Here is an 18,376-nt window from a genome sequence, read left to right as displayed (position 1 = left end):
TGAAGTGCTTGAAAGGGTAAAACAAGGAAGAAAGGTTGCTGGTTCCTTGAAAACAGTAGTAAGAAACAGGGAAGTGAACATGGAAGTGTGAAAGTTACTACATGACAGAATTGTGATACCAACTCTAACGTATGGATGTGAAGCTTGGACGTTGTTGGAGGGACACAAGTCAAGAGTGAGAGCTGTGGAAATGAGTTATTTGAGAGGAGCATGTGGAGTCACATGGAGAGACAGACTGACAAATGAGGATGTGAAGGAGCGTTGTGGTATGGATGTGGATGTGATAGGAAGCGTTTGGAGAAACACACTGAGATGGTTTGGCCATGTGGAGAGGATGGAGAGTGAGAGACTGACGAGGAGAATGAATGTGAGTGAGGGGGAGAGGGGGAGGAGGAGGCGAAAGATGAGATGGAGGGATGGAGTGGAGAGGTATATGACAGAGGGGTGTGTAAGCTGGGAGCTGGGCAGTGAAATGGCGGGGGACTGGCGACATGGAGGCGATTTGTTTGTGGCCACCCAGTATGTGATTAAGGCGTCTGGCAATAGATAGATAGATTTACTGCAAGGTCAACGACTAGATGTCTTACATATGGTTCTGGCAAGCAGGCCATTATAGCAACATATAAAGCTAATGATCTTCCAGCCGTTAAGATGACCCAGAAAGGTATGAGTGACAGAGACCATCTCTGTGTCCATGAAGAACAGTGCAGTATTTCTGTGAGTAAAATTTCTTCCATCTAACTCTCTTATTGGTTTTTTACCACACAGCTTAGCCATAATTAGTAAAATAATGGTTCCTCTTCCTTCTGTCTGTGGGTGACTCTACAATGAGTGACAAGCCAAATACTTTCCTGTACACCAGGAAACCATTTACCACACTGGGTGGTAACCATGTAACTAAATTTAGGCGCCTGGTGGTTTTGTGGGTAATACAGCGCTCCAATCGGATTAAGCCGGTGAAGGTTTTTATCCAAGGGGTGGTTCGAATTTATTGCTCACGTAATGCCATTCAGGGATGAGTGAGGCTGGTCACTCTCATCTTCAATGTCAGGACTAACTGGCCTAGCCCCGGGCTCCTACGTTCCTCATGGGGCAACGTAGGATTCGATGATGATGATGATGATTAATGATATTCAACAAATTAACGTTGTCTCTGTGATGAGAAAAGGCTGTGTGGATTGCTAGGGTAAATCTGAGATTTTGGAGATCTTTCTGAAGGTAGTGTTTGGTTAAAGAGGGTGACCTGAGTGTGTGTGTGTGTGTGTGTGTGTGTGTGTGTGTGTGTGTGTGTGTGTGTGTGTGTGTGTGTGTGTGAGAGAGAGAGACAGAGAGATCATCTTTTTAAGTAAAAATATCATATACATAAGATTCTATCTCTGCTTTGTCTTAGCTGTATTCATTCGCTGTAGGCCTACTTACTACTTCTGAATTATAATTTGCAGGACATACTACTTATGGTTCGAGACATGAAGGAGCAGCTGCAGAGAGTAAAAGAAAAGGCAGACGACGATAAACAGCTCTTTCCAGCTTCTGAAGGGTCAGAGTCAGCTCACACTGATAACCCCTTTGATGTGCTGATTTCGCTTGGCTTTAGACGAAGTAAGTAAATTAAGAGTTTTTTTTTGTCCTGTAGCTCTGTTGAGCAAAGTTTTTGTTATTTCATTTGCCTTATAAGGCTATCAGAATATTATCTTATTCACCTTGTGATAACATTCTTTCCATGAGACATAGCTACTTTAAGTAATTTATGGTTTTTCTCACAATCCATCTGCATTATTTACAAACTGCAGCTCCTTTCATTTTATATTCTTATTCATTATCATCATCATCATCATCCAGACCTCCTTTCCCACCCTTGTCTATTTGTTTTTTGCCTGTTGCCATCTTCTGTATGAGATGGCCATGAAGACTTCTAAACATTCATGTCTCCACTCAACAGTGACCCCTCCTCACATGCTCCTCCACCTTGTCATTCCATCTGTTTTTTGGAAAACCTCTTGCATAGTAGGCAGGAGCTACTGTTTTACACAGGCAACCTGTGTAAACCTTGCATGTCATATATGAATTAATAACCTATGTAAAATCACGACAGTTATTTAATGTGAGCTAATGCATTCATGATTACAGGGCATCCAGAGAGAACATGCAACATTTCATCAAAAGTACAGGTGAAGGAGCATTGGTGGCCATACCATCTGCAGATTATTGGTACTAAATATCATGTACAAAGTGGTAGGTGGGGGCGATCGCCATCCACTCACTCGATGTAGTGCTGCTCTCGGATGTCTACCCTTTCCTCTCCTCCATCCTTCTCTCCTTCCATCCTCCTACGGGTGACTTTACACTCCCTCTTCTGGCTTTCCCTGATTCTTTCCTCTTCCTTCTGCCTGTGGGTGACTCTACACTGAGTGACAAGCCAAATGGTTTCCTGTACACCAGGAAACCATTTACTACGCTGAGTGGTAACCATATGACCAAATTTTGGCGCCTGGTGGTTTAGTGGATAATTATTGTGCTCTAATCGGAGTGAGCCGGTGAAAATTTATATCCAAGGGGTGGTTGGGGTTTATTGCTCATGTAATGCCACTCAGGATGAGTGAGGTTGGTCACTCATGTGTCAGGACCAACTTGCCTAGCCCCGGGCTCCTACGCTCCTCATGGGGCAACGTACGATTGGATGATGGATGGATGGATGAATGTCATGTACAGTATTTTGGTTGCCAACAAACATCAGTAGTGGTTATGGTGGTTGTGGTATTACCCTAATTAGGCCTATGTTGATACAAGCAGGGGTGTACCTAGAGATTTGGGGGCCCGGGGAGCTAGGTTCTTTGTGGGGCCCCCCTCCTGGAGGGGGGGCCCCGCAAAGAACCTAGCCCCCCCTCATTCTCAAAACTTATCTAATATCTCAGCGGAGATTGTCGGGATGATAAATACAGTATATATATATTTTTTTAATATTATTAAAAACGCTTATAAATTTTTAAAGCTTTTTGAGGCGCACCTCAATTAGGGGCCCGGGGGGCAGTTTCAAACAGCCCCTCCCCCCCGCCTCTCCCCTCAGGTACGCCACTGGACACAAGTGCACTACAGTAGAGTGCTTTTGCCTGTACAGCACTGGGAAAGGGAAGGCATTGCTTTATCACTGTTGGTGCATGCGTGCCCTCTTAATAGCTCCCATCTCCATAATTCTTTCCGAACACTTCATATAGAAGCTTATCATTGCCCTGTTTATATTGCTGTACCCCCTTCCTTGGTCATAATCAGCAGCTGTTGTAGTAGTTTGCATTTGGATTGCGTTGGAGTATCTGGAGGTGGCATGTTGTTGAAGAAGGTCACGTAATATGTTTGTGGTGATTGTTTTATGTACCTAGTTGTGCTAATTGCCTCTCACGTAATGACAGGGGTGTTGTCTGTTAGCACAGGTTGCCAAGTAGAACTGCATGCCCCTCATGTCAATATTCTCGAACAAGGAGGACTTTTAGTTTCCGAGTGTAAGTGAGCTGTGGGAGTGGTACTGGTGTGTAGAGTGTTGTTCTTTATGGTCTGCAAGATGTTGTAGTGGGTGTTAGATAGGATGGAGGCCCATGCTGGGGAGACATAGGACATTTGATAATGTACAAGTTATTTGTCTTGTCTGTATTGTGGCATGTCTTTAAATACATAATGTGTTAACATAATCTCCTTAATTAGTCAATATCCTCTTGTTACGCTGTTCTATTCTGCTACTGTGGTTCCACCTCTTCCATTCACATGCCATGCCTGATATCCTTCCTTTGCTACTGTCTGACAGCATTAGTTTTTTTTTCTTTTTAAATCTGTCTATTCTGAATTAGCTGATATATCAGCTAGTCTTCTTTTGCCCCATTAGGAGTGTAGGAGCCTGGGGCTAGGCTAATCGGTCCCAACATTAAGGCAATGGTGACCAGCCTCATCCACCCCTGTCGTATCATGTGAGCAATAAATTCCAACCACCCCTCGTATAGGAACCCTTGCTGGTTCAAAATTAGAGCTGAGGTTATTTCCAGCTGGCTAATGAAAAAGATTTACTGGTTTAAAAGTAAATATTAATGTGATTTTCTTTACCAACAGCTCATCAAGCGGGAGCTGCAGTTCGCAGAAACACACACCGACTACAAGAAATACAAAAATCCTTTATTAATGATTCTAACAGCTTTATTCTAAATTTTGTCTAGTTGTCTTAATGCAACCTCTCCACAACCATTCCACAAGGGTGAGCAATATTCAAGCTGAGAGCGCACATGACTCATAAATTATAGCTAACTGCTCATCGGCGAAGTTACGGACTCTGTACAATAATCCAAGTTTCTTTGAGGCGGTTTTAGCAAGTGATCTGACATGAGAGGTCCAGCTGAGGGCACTGTTAAGTGAGACACCAAGAATTTCAATACTTCTGGAGATGAGAATATTAGTAGCACTGAAGGTAATGTACGAATCTGGCAATATCTGTCTATTAGTAAACTGTATATATTTAGTTTTACTAGCATTAAAAGAGACAAGGTTGTTTTGTCCCCATTCACTGATTGTAGATAGATCTTGATTTATGGAGATGGCTGTACTGAGTTGAGAGGTAGAGATATTAGACTTTGTAAATGGATGTCTGAGTGTGAATGAACTATGTAGTGTTGAGTCATCTGCATATGAGTGAATGGGATTGTGAGTGACAGATAAGAGATCATTAATATGAACCAGAAATAGGGTTGGCGCCAGAACTGATCCCTGCGGCACGCCGGCGTTAATTGAGTGGAAATTCGAATATACATCATCTACTTTTACTCTTATTTTCCTGTCACTAAGATAAGAAGAAATCAAAGGAACAAAAGACGTTAGTCCATAGCAAGGGAGTTTGGACAGCAGGGAACGATGCCATACTCTGTTGAAAGCTTTAGAGATATCAAGAGCTACTGCATGAGTTTCGCCAAAAAGATCAATTGATTGATGGATGGTATGAGTTAAGAGATTGAGTATATCAATGGTGGATCTTTCGTGGCGAAAACCGTATTGTCTATCACTAAGTTGTTGGATTCAAGATGTTTAACAATATGCTTATTAATTAAAGTTTCAAATACCTTACCAAGAGAAGATGTGACAGCTATTGGTCTGTAACTGGAGGGGTCAGACGAACTTCCTTTCTTCGGAACTGGGTGGATATTGGCTTCTTTCCATGAATTTGGGAATAAAGAAGTACGTATGCATAGTCTGAATAATTTAGCTAGGACAGAGGCAAGTTCAGGGGAACACTTTTTCAAAACAATTGGCGGAATTCCATCTGGGCCTGCAGATTTGTTGGTAGGTAAATTGTCTAGGATGGATTTTACATATCTTGTCTGTATTTTAAGTGGGGCAATTTCAGGAGAATCAAGTTCCAGTACTGAGACATTCTGACTGGTATCATCTGTGGTAGAGTTTCTGGCAAAGGTACTAGCAAAGATATCTGCTTTCCCAATAAATAAATAAATAAATACCGTTTATGAGTGGTGTAGAATAGTTATCATCCCATTGAACTCGTTTTCTTTGCAGCCAGCCTGATAGAAAACCCTGTAAGGTAAGGACGTACTCCTACCTGGATCGAGTATTTTAAACCTCAGGTGAGCGATTTCTCTATGAATTTTCGATGTTTCTCACCAAAAGCGGATGTTTGAGCCAAAAAAAAAAAAAAAAAAAAAAAAGGTCCCAAAAAGTCGGGACTGGGGTGTACCACTGCCCAGAAAACGTCGGGATGGGGCGGGTTAAACCATGCATTACCTCTTTTCACTGTTTTCTTACTATTCACTACTTCAGCTGCTTCTGTTGCACCCTTCATGACATCATTATTATGTACAGTATGTATTTTATCTTCATCTTTTTAATACTCAGAACAAATATTTGGTAGTTTTTGTGACATAAGAAGTCTGTTTTGTAGCATTATGCTTAGGGAATATAACATTTTCATACTTTTATAATGTGAATAAACATTTCGTACAGTACGTAACCTTTTACTGGCCTACAGTATTTAACTGGTCATCATATACCTACACTACATTTTTTTCACTCCTTCCATAACTGGACTGAGTCACCCCATTATCCAGGATGGATTAAGGATCGGGATCAAATGGCAAAATAAAGCTTATTTCAAGCATATTAAGGTCAATAAACCTACCTACTAAAGTTTCTGTAAAATTTGTAGAAAGCACATCAATCAAGTTTGTCACAAGCTCATCAAGAGCTTGTGCATGCCCGAAATTGTTTACAGAATAAGTCTCATTTTAGGTTTGTAGAAAGCACATTCTAGGCATGTGGGTTCAGGCTCACAAACTTTTGACAAACGTTTGTCAAACATCCTATGAACTTTCATTTTTTTGGGGGGGGCTGTGGACAGACATTATTCTCAACCTACTGTTTCTTGCAGTGACTTCGCCCCCATTGGGGATATTTGGAATTTGTTAACTAAAACGAAACAAACTCTTAGGATTCGGTCAGCCAGGTTTCATTTTCAGATTACTAGCTTAGGTCCCAACGAAATGTCCAGTAAACACGACCACCTTATCTCGTACACTCATAATACTGATTTGATTCTGCCACTGCATGTAGAGGATTTGGATTTTTTCAACCAGCAATGGTCCATGTGAGGACACATAAGCTGGGTCAGATTCTTTCCACATCCTCCAGTTCTTCTGAGACTGTCGCAAGACTCTGAGGCTGGAATAATAACAATACCAGCAAAAACAATAGTTTCCATCTACGTAATAGGTGGAGACTAACCAAAAATCTGTAACTATCCTGTGGACATTCATTGGTCTCTATCTACTGCTCTGGATGGAGGTCCTTAAATAACGGACACTAAGAAATGAACAGGACACCTCAGTAATGTTAATTGATCATGGAAACGTACTTTCTGTAGCAGTTTAGTGGAAATTTGTTCAAGCTCATCCTTCAGATTCCTTGCTCAGGTCACATTGAAATGTAGACACGACCAACTTATCTTGTTCACAACATAATACTGATATGACACTTTCCGACATGCTCTTCCACTGCTCATAAATGATTTGGATTGTTTTTCTATCAGCGATGTCACATGCCAGGACACATAACTTGGTCCCTTCATATTCATCGCTCAGTCTCCGAATCGTCTTGAGATTCTGGGGCTGAAATAATATCAACAAAAACAAGAGCCTTTGCCTATGTAGTATGAGGAGACTAAATAGAAAACTGGAACTGTCAGAAACATTTACTCTACATTAATACTGCTGAACTTAGAGATCTCCCCAAATGGCAATTGTGGTCCACAGAGATTTCCCCCAAATGGTGAGGGATACTTTTTTACACCCGAACCTGTACTACAGTACAGTAACTTACAGAGATCTCCCCAAAAGGTATTGGATACTGTTATACAGCCCAAGATGATCATTTCTTAGCATTCTTAAGTGAATTTTGGCTGATATAAGTTGTCCTTGCTCTCGCTTAGACAAATAATAATAATAATAATAATAATGATAAAAACAATAATAATAATAATAATAATAATAATAAATAGTAATGAGAATCATGGAAACAAAAACCTCCACCTATGGGAATACGTGAAGATGAATACTAACTGGAAGACTGTAACTGTCAGAGAGAGAGAGAGAGAGAGAGAATCGCCTATGAGGGTCTTGCTGACAGGGACAACTAACGTTTTTTGTTATAACTCAAAAACCATTGATCAGACTGCCACCAAATGATATACACACCTGGTCCAGGACTAGACAAAAACTGTAGGACAAGTAGTGCCTCACTTATGCTTTAGTTTTTCCTGTATGGAAGAGCAAATGAATAATGTCGAAAAGTGAAGTGTACAAAATATCGCAATGTCACGCAAGAAAAACCTTCAGATTTTTTAATGCAAAAGAAATAAATAATAATTTTATCACGGGACTCCTTTCCATGTTCATGTAACTAGAATAGTTCTGGAGTAAACTCAACTTGAAAATTCATGTTTTTTGGACATTTTTGGACATGTGACCTTGAAAAATAGGCCAAATACGTTCAAACTCGGTCATAAGGCTGTACGTTCTCAAAAAAGTATGGTGAAAATCGGAGACGAAAATTGCATAATAATAATGGTAATAAATTAATGAAAGAAACAAAGATGTCCATATAATAATAATAATAATAATATATCACAACGAAACATGTTATCTCTCCTGTCTTGGGAATATGACGAGTGACTCAGATATGTATCTAACTCCTCTTGTGTTTTGAGGACGGCTCAGTCTGCTGGTGTGGGGAACAGAGACTTTGATTCCTCTGTGAAATTAGTAACCAACAACACAACTCATGCCTTAAAAAAAAAAAAGTAATATAATCATGGAAGACGTAATGGGAATAGATAGTTACAGTGGATAAACACTGCATGGTAACGCTGACTAAGCCGTCCCGGAGGAAACGAAAATTGGGCGGACAATATTTGGACAACCCTGCATGAGAGTTTGTGAGGAGGGTGGCGATCTTTGGTATTAATGAACCCTTTCTCGTCGATGGTGGAATTTTTTCCCTGCTGAGAGAGAGAGAGAGAGAGAGAGAGAGAGAACTAACTTACCAGCCAGCAGTGAAGAGAAGTACTCTACATTAATATGGGCGTTGAAAAGCTCAGAACATTCATAAAGATAACCAGGCTGGGCTGTGAACGTCTGGTTGTCCTCATAACGGAGTGTACTCAGGATCTGTGAAAGTAGTTATAAAGAATCTTAAGTATCTGGCCATAAGTGTGAGTCCTGACTGCAAGCGGGCAAGCGGAGACGAGCGAGAGCTGAGGTGGGATGGAGAGTTTGAACATCCGCACTCGAGGCGAGTAGGTGGGTGTTGCCATTGCTGTGTCAACACGTCACCCCTGGCACTGCAGGCGACACAATCCCTGATGCTAAAAAAAAAGAAAAACAAAAAAGAAAACAGGCATTCCTACGAAAGTCACAGATTCAGGAAAACAGTATGGTGGAGTACAAACTGTTTCCTGAAAGATACATCTTACCCTAGACAGTGTTTAAGCCAGCAAAAAGGTGTTTAACTGCCACCTATCTAGAAAACCAGATGATAATCAGTTTTCTTTTTGAATTACGCCAAAAATTAAGGATAGTGATTAAAACCTAGACATTTTCTTATAAAGCTGAACAGATCACTAAATCCGTATGTACCTTGCAGTACAACATGATTACTGAAGAAGCAGCAGGGTGCAACAGTTAGTCCCCTAGGTGACGTGAAAGAAAATCCTGCTAATGTGTGGCTTTCCATCTGAACTGGAAAAAGTTATACAAAAACAGAAAAAATGTGAGGAACATTTCCAGAGAAATTCTGTTCAGATGAAAGTTCAGTACCTTGGCAAAAGCATGTAACGTTTCTTTTTTCTTTTATTACACATAAGTACAGCTTTGCAGCAGTCCTATTATTTTACTGGTGCAGTTTTCGATCTATTATCTTCACCACCTCTTACAGCAACTATAGTATAAATTTAGATTTGCATTATAATAAAAATTCATCCATAAAAATGACTACCACCAAATGAGTATGTGTATGAAAATCGATATAAACTAGCTAGACATTTTTTTATTCTCTCCAGTCCTCCCTCTCTGTTGTGCAATAAATGCTCTGTCACTGTGCATCATATACCATTGCTCCCACACAGATGGTGTTAGTGAAACCTCAGTTTTAAGCTGTTCTCTGTCCATGCTGACCGCGTGGGTTCAAACGTGAATAGTTAGCTGTCAACTCTTCCCGCGTGAACCCGCGCTGGCTCGCGGTGGTGCTTGCCCACAACCGCTGGCAGTGCAGCCACGTGTGTGAGTTGCTGTGGGCTAAAACCTCCCTCCTCAACCCGCTTTCGCTTCCAACCGTCTGCCCGTTCTTAATTAGGACACACACAAACACAGCCACCTCCTCGTAGACCTAAATGACGATAAAAAAGAAAGGTAAGAAAGAAGTGTTACTGAACTTCCTAACCGCAAGAGAATACCGCCCATAGAACTAACCTAATGTTGCATTCTTTCCCATCTGCCTTTCATAATCAGACTAGGGTAACCTTATCTTTTTACGATACTACTAGAGGTAACATGGTTAAAAAAAAATAATAAATAAATAAATAAGACCAGAAGTTTACGGTTATGAGATGTGTTGCAGCGTGGGTCTCGGAGGAACATTTCTTCTTGTGTTATATATATTTTTAAAGAGGCAATGAATCGAGGAAGGAGAAACAAAGGAAATAAAAGAAAAAACAAGTCCATGTGCTTAAAGGCATCCTCCATCCATAAAATATTTATAACAACTGGATTTAAATGAAAGTGGATTAAATGTTTCTAGGAAGCAACACCCTGGAAGTGAATTCCAGAGATTAGTAGTTCTGGGGATAAATGATTTTTGATTAGCAGAGGTTCTGTACTGCTGGGAAAAGAGTTTGAGTTTATGGGCACTCCCAGTTGCCCTATAGTATTTCGGGAGAAAATGTGAAGGGAAAGAATTGAAGCAAGTTCGTCAGAGCACTTACGGTAAAAAATCGATAAAATAATGCTAAAGATGCAACATCTCTACGTACTGATAATGGAGGAAGGTCCTGCGTAATAGCAGGATTATTGATTAATCTAATGGCTTTATTTTGAATTTTGTCCAACTGCCTCAATTCAACCGCTCCACACCCACTCCACAGTGGCCACCAGTATTCAGTCTGAGAACGCTCATGACTTTTGTATATTGTGGCCAACTGCTTGTCAGTGAAAATGCACGAACTCTATACAGAAGTCCCAGTTTTTAGAAGCATTTCTGGCAAGGGATTTAACATAAGCTGTCCAGCTTAGGTTGGTGTTTAGTGTGACACCTAGGATATCAGTTGTAGTGGATATGGGAATACTGACATCATTAAAAATTATGGGAGAGTTTGAGGGATATTTTGAATTGGAGAAATTAATGTATTTAGTTTTCTGAGCATTAAGTGAGACCAGATTGGTTTGTCCTCATTGATTAATTTCAAAAAGGTCCTAGTTTAGAGAAATTGTTGTGTTTATTTGGGAATTTATATCAGATTGCGTAAATGAGGTGCTAAATGCGAAAGAACTATGAAGAGTCGAGTCATCAGCATAAGAGTGTATTGGGTTGTGAGTGACAGATAGGAGGTCATATATATGAATGAGAAAGGGAGTGGGGGACAAAAGTGATCCCTGACGTACGCCAGCATTTATAGAATGAAACTGGGAATAAATTCCATCTACCATGACCCGTATTTTTCTATTATGAAGGTAAAAAGAAATTAGAAGAACCAGTGATGCAAGACCATAGTGTAACATCTTAGACAACATCGCCCGGTGCCATACTATGTCAAATGTTTTTGATATATTAAGTGCTATTGTGTATTTCACCATGTTGGTCTATTGTTTTGTTAATCTGATGGATAAGAAAGCAAAGACTGTCTACAGTTGAACGTTCTTGTCTAAATCCATACCGACAATCATTGATTAATTTATTGATTTCTAGGTGTTTGACTATTTGTTTGTTTATTAGTGTCTCAAAAACTTTATCGAGAAAGGAAGTTATAGCAATTGATATATAGTTTGATGGCTCAGAAGTGGCCCCTTTTATAGGAACAGGATGGATATTTGCTTCTTTCCAAGAGGCTGGAAAACTTGAGGTACTGATGCATAAGCAGAAAAATTTTGTCAATACAGGAGCCAACACTAGGGAGCAGTTTTTAAGTACTACCGAAGGAATTTCATCTGGACCAGTAGCTTTGTCTAATGTAATACTGCTTGCACGTATTTTGTGTGAATCTTGAAAAGGGGTATTTGAGGGGAATCGAAATTAAGTACAGGAATATTGTGATTTTCTGTATTAAGGGTTGGGTTTTTTGAAAATATATCAAGAAGAAGGTTGACTTTTCCACGTGGGTCACTTACTAGATATCCATTGGGGGACTGTAGCGGTGGAATGGAAGAGATGGTAGTGAAGTTAGATTTGATTGAATTAAGGGTAGACCAGAATATTTTGTTATCATTTAGGTTGTTTAGAAGTTTGCTAGCTTGTCTATCAAGAAAGTTTAATTTAGAAAGATTGATAATAGTTTTGGAATGGTTTCTGATTTTTCTATAATAGTTAAAGGCTTCTTTAGTTTTGGTCTTTGTATAAGTGTTATAGGCTATTGCTTTATGTTTTGGTACTCTAGCACAACTATGGTCAAACCATTTAGGTGAATTACTTCTTTTCCTGTAATAATGATGGGGAATGTTTCGATTCCGACTTTAATGAAATTCTGTATGTGGGCCAATAGGGAGTTTGTATCTTGAGACAAAAAGGAGGTCTAAGGAACATCCATGAATAAATTTTGGAGTCCCTCCCAGTCTGCCCTGTCATAGCGCCATTTAATCACCACGACAGGTTCATAGCAGGAGGGTGTGGTAGGTGTTAAACTGGTGGTTTGTATCAAACAATGATCCGAGGATCCGAGGGGAGACCTCACTTTGACGTTAATTATCTGCATTGGTTGTTTGAAACAAGTCCAATAGGTGGGGATTTTGATCGGGGTTGCCTGGTACACGGGTAGATCTGCAATTAGCTCACGTTCAAGACCAGAGTCATCATTTCTGGCTGAATAAGCGAGCCATTCAACATTATGGAGATTACAGTCACCCAATAGTTATTTCTAATACAGTATTAATGTTGAGGACAGTTGTGAAGACAAAGAGTCAAATAAACTCAGCTCCGGAGGAGCATTAGCGGAACGATAAACACAACAGTAACACTGAATTTTACCGAAAGAATTTAATTGGTTTATGGAATGTTCAACATAAAGACAGTTAAATTCAGTAATCTCCTCCAGGGCAGTTTCTGATTTAGCAAGGCAACATACGTCTCCTTTGGGCCTGAAATTCTGAATCAATTTATAACCAGGAAAATTAAATCTAGCTAAATCAGAGGTGGAGCTAACTTCAGTCTGTCAAAAATAGCAGATCTGGGGATTCAAACTTGAGGAAATTGCGAACAGAGTTGATGTTGGAGTGAAGTCCCTTAATATTGCAGAAGAAAATTTTACTGCACTGACAAGCAGTTTTGGGGTGCCTAAACACTAAAGGTGGCACAGTCTCTTGATGACAACTGGAAGAGCCATATGCAGACGACCCAGCCCTGCCAGTGGTGGTCAGCTGAGAAACCACCGCATTAATTCCCAGTTTAGCGGCAGCCATGGTTCTTTTTATGGGGGGTGGGGAGCAGGAATGTGTCGTGGAATGTGTATGATATGTAACGACAAGTTCGGTGATTTATGGAGAGAGGATAGCTGGTTTAAGGCAATGTGTTATAATGAGGATGTATGTGTTGTGTAAGTAGGGAAGCCTGATGCCCTCTGATGTGTGGGGCAGAAAGATGTGTAACCAACTACCAAGGCCTAGGAGAGCAAATGGAATCCAGGCTATTCCTTGAGTCTCCCCTTACCTTGGCGGTAGTGCTTCCCTGGGCGGGGCTGCCTACCCCTACTACTATAAGAAGATAAGATCATAAGAAGAGAAGATAACTGCAATAGGCCAATTGGCTGATGCTAGGCAGCTCGTACTAGAGTGTAACTAAACTATTAGAATAAAAGAGATGGGCAAAGAAGAAGGCTCTCCCCTGCCCACCAAACCCTACAGAGAAAACCATTAGGTAAGAGGAGAAAAAACACCAAACAGTATAGAAAAACTGACTTGGAAATTTTATAACAAACTCTGAAGAGAGATTCATTGAGGTAGAATAAATCTACTAATCGCCAAAACATAAATGGCTAAGCCACTCAGATTCATGGAGGTAGAATATATCCGCCAGTCACCAAAGCATCAAGATTTAACCCACTAAGATTCCGCCTAACGAGCCTCACCTGACTGAAGTAAGGTAAATGTCTCAATCTATCTGTCTATTGCCAGACGCCTTAATCCCACAAGGGGTGGCCACAAAGAAATTGCCTCCATGTCACCTGTCCCCCGCCATTTCACTGCCTTGCTCCCAACTCACACACCCCTCTCTTAAATACCTCTCCACTCCATCCCTCCATCTCATCCTTGGCCTTCCCCTCCCTCTCCCTCCGTCCACCTCACATACACTCTCCTCATCAGTCTTTCACTTTCCATCCTCTCCTCATGGGCAAACACCTCAGTGTGATTCTCCTAACTCTTAATATCACATCCACATCCACACCACAACGCTCCTTGACTTCCTCATTTTGTCAGTCTGCCTCTTCATGTGACTCCACATGCTCCTCTCAAATAACTCATTTCCACAGCTCTCACTTTCGACTTGTGTCGCTCCAACAAAGTCCAAGCTTCACATCCATACGTTAGAGTTGGTATCACAATACCGTCATGTAGTAACTTTTTCACTTTCATGCTCAGTTCCCTGTTTCTTATCACTGCTTTCACGGAACCAGCAACATTTATTCCTCGTTGTACCCTTTCAGGCACTTCACCCCCTAAACTTCCATCCTTGCTCACAACACAACCCAAGTGCTTAAACGCACTCACATTTTCCATTTCCTCCTCATCCAACCTCATTGTTACATGATTTATTACAGGCCGATATTTACGACCGTGTTTCTTTCTTTCTTTTTTTTTTCTCTCGGTTTACGGTATGTCCGGTGCTGGAGTGGGACCCCTTCACGTGGTGGCACCGATACGACCAGGAGGCTTCATTGCCTGTTTATAAAAACTTCCCATAACTCACACCGTATCCCCCAAAAGGAGGATGGTGGTCAGCTGGAGATGCATAACTTCATCTGCAGTCCCTGGGCTCAAATTCAAATGACTGGAGTTGCAGCTGCTACTATACATATACGGTATGTCTGCTTCGGGGGTGGACGTTACTCATCCATACTAAATGCTATATTTAACGATAACTTAATCATTACGCGTATTAACAGTTGTCATGGCTTCGGTACTTTTTAAATTATTCACTCGATTTTTTTTTGTGTGCAGTTTCTTAAAACTGTAGTGAAGATAAAAGTATATACAGTCAGCCCTTGATAAAACTGATCCCCTTCATATATCTGTCTATCTGTGTATCCATGTATATCTATCTATATATCTATATCTATATATATATATATATATATATATATATATATATATATATTAATGCGAGGAAGAAGGAACCAAAGGCCATGAGCTCGCAGTAACAGTTCCCTCCAAGAGAAAAACAAAATACAATAGAGAGCCAAATTCAAGATCCGATCATTTCGAGATGCCTGGACACACTGCGTTTGAAAGACTGGAGATCATAGGCTGCAGGAAATACAGACAGAGGGAGACAGTTCCATAGTTGACCTGTTGCATAAATGAAAGATTGTGAGTAACGGTTAACTCTTGCATTAGAGAGTTGGACAGAAAAGGGATGAGAGTTTGCTGCCAGACGGGTGCTACGCGCCCGTCGTAGAGGTGGAGGAATGCAAGCAGACAGTTCAGAGGAACAGTGACCATTAAAGTAGCGATAGAAAAAAGATAAAGATGCAACAGTGTGGCGAAGAGACAGAGGTTGAAGGGAGTCAGTAAAAGGAGGAGAGTTAATGAGACGAAAAGCCTTTGACTCCACCCTATTGAGAAGAGCTGTATGTGGGGAGCCTCCCCACACATGAGAGTTGTACTCCACAGAGGGGCAGATAAAACCCCTGTATAGAGTCAACAATTGTGCAGGGGTAAAGAAAGAGCGGACTCGGCTTAGCACACCCAATTTCTTGGAAGCAGATTTTACAAGAGATGTAATATGATCTTTCCAAGATAAGTCCCGAGTAAATGAAACCCCAAGCATGTTCAAGGATGATGCAGGATTAAGCTGAATATTATTAAACATTAGTGGGTATACCTGTGGAAGATTTTGTCGGGTTGATAGGTGTAAGAACCGAGTCTTAGATGCATTAAAAACAACCATATTATTTTTACCCCAGTCAGAGATACGAGCCAAGTCAGACATTGGGTGTGCCATAGCCTCATCCCTTGTTTGTTGAAGTAACTGTTGAGATGGGCGTTGCGGGAACCGAATGGAAAGGTAAAGGGTGGAGTCATCAGCGTATGAGTGGATAGGGTTAGATGTACAGCTTAGAAGATCACTGATGAATAAAAGGAAGAGAGTTGGTGATAGAACAGAGCCCTGAGGAACACCACTGCTGATAGATCTAGGAGAAGAATGATGGCCGTCAACAACAGCGGCTATAGAACGACCAGAAAGGAAGCTAGCGATGAAGTCACAGATAGAAGGATAGAAAGCGTAGGAGAGCAGTTTGGAAATTAAAGATTTATGCCAGACTCGATCGAAAGCCTTTGAGATGTCAAGTGCAATGGCAAAGCTTTGGCCAAAGTCCCGAGAGGAGGATGACCAGGAGTCTGAAAGGTAGGTGAGAAGATCGCCAGTGGAGCGTCCCTGAGGGAACCCGTACTGACGATCGGAAAGAAGGTTGTGATAGGAAAGATGCCTTAATATTTTTCTATTGAGAATTGACTCAAAAACTTTTGAAATACAGGACGTTAAAGCAATTGGACGATAGTTGGAGGGTTGGGAATGGTCACCCTTCTCTGGGACTGGCTGAATGAGAGCAAACTTCCAGCAAGAAGGAGAGGTACAAGTTGACAGACAAAGGCGAAAGAGTTTGCCTAGGCAGGGTGTAAGCACAGAAGCACAGTTCTTGAGAACAATAGGAGGGACCCCATCAGGCCCATATGCCTTGTTAGTACTGAGGCCAGTGATGGCAGAAAATACATCAGCTGAAGAAATTTTAATGTCAGCCATGAGGAAGTCAGAGAGGGGAAGTGAAGGAGGAACAGCACCGGAATCGTCTAAGGTGGAATTGGAGGAGAAAGTCTGTGCGAAGAGATCTGCTTTATCAGTAGAAGAAATAGCTACAGAACCATCAGAGTAGAAAAGAGGAGGGAAGGATGATGAGGTAAAGTTGTTAGAAAGGTTTTTGGCAAGGTGCCAGAAGGAGCAGGAAGAATTTGAGTTGGAGAGTTCAGAGCATTTAGTATGGATGAAATTATTTTTAGCAGAGCGAAGAACAGACTTAGCACGATTCCGGGCAGAAATGTAAAGATGATGTGATTCAGGGGTGGGTTGGCTCCGGTACCTTTTGTAGGCCCTCTCCTTGTTGCGGACAGCATTAGAACAAGCGTGATTAAACCAAGGCTTTCTTGCTTTAGTCAAAGGATATGAGAAAGGAATGTATGCTTCCATGCCCGAGAGAATAACCTCCGTAATGCGCAAGGCACACTCAGATGGCTCCCGGCCATGGAAGCAATAATCATTCCAGAGAAAATCAAAGAAGTACTGCCTGAGGGCCTCCCAGTTCGCAGCTCCAATATGCCACAGACGACGTTTCCTTGGAGGGTCCACAGGCCGTACCGGAGTGATAGGACAGGTTAAGGTGATAAGGTTGTGATCGGAGGAGCCCAACGGAGAGAAAAGATTAACCGAGTAAGCAGAAGGATTAGTTGTGAGGAAGAGGTCAAGTATGTTGGAGCTCTCTCCAAGGCGGTTAGGGATACGGGTAGGGTGCTGTATAAGCTGCTCTAGGTCATTAAGGATAGAAAAGATGTAGGCTTGTTCACCAGGTGGATCAGTGAAAGGAGAGGAGAGCCAAAGGTGGTGGTGAACATTGATATCTTCTAGAATGGAGATTTCAGAGAAAGGAGAAATGGATAGAATGTGTTCCATCGTAGAAGTAAGATAATCGAAGAATTTTTGATAGTCAGTAGAATTAGGGGATAAGTAAACAGCACAGATATATTTAGTCAGAGAATGACAGGAAAGCCGAAGCCAGAGTGTAGAGAATTCAGAAGAATCGAGTTCAGGAACACGAGAGCAAGATAAGTCGTTGCATATATATACAAAACAGCCACCTTTGGCTTTGAAATGAGTATAGAGAAAGTAGGAGGATACAGAAAAGGGTTTGCTGTCAGTTGCCTCAGACAGCTGAGTCTCCGTTAGAAAAAGGAGGTGAGGTTTAGAGGAGGAGAGGTGGTGCTCAACAGAGTGAAAGTTAGAGGAAAGGCCGCGAATGTTGCCGAAATGAAGAAGAAGAGTCAGACAGTGGTTCCAGGCACCTCGAGTCGTCACCGGGAGAGGGGCTGATGGTGGGGGCATTTATGTTCCCCCCCCCTGAGGACTCCGAGGCTTGGTGATGAGACGCCAAAATTTTTTGAATTTAGGAAAAGGAAGTGTAGTGTGTACTGTGCATGTAGTTTGGTGTAGATAGTTAGAGAAATTTGTACTGGAGAGCTGCTGGCCTACTTTCTGTGTAACTGAGACACTGAAAAAGTTCAGCAAAGGGGGATGGTCAGAAACTAGTCCTGAGGGCTGATGAAACGGGAGCTCCAGCACTCCCTGTCATCAGCTTTCCATCCACATAGGGAGT

Source organism: Coenobita brevimanus, chromosome 31 (genome assembly GCF_032717465.1).
Source record: "Coenobita brevimanus isolate Jiangsu-jjx chromosome 31, ASM3271746v2, whole genome shotgun sequence".
Taxonomy (NCBI): domain Eukaryota; kingdom Metazoa; phylum Arthropoda; class Malacostraca; order Decapoda; family Coenobitidae; genus Coenobita; species Coenobita brevimanus.
This window is presented reverse-complemented; position numbering follows the sequence as displayed.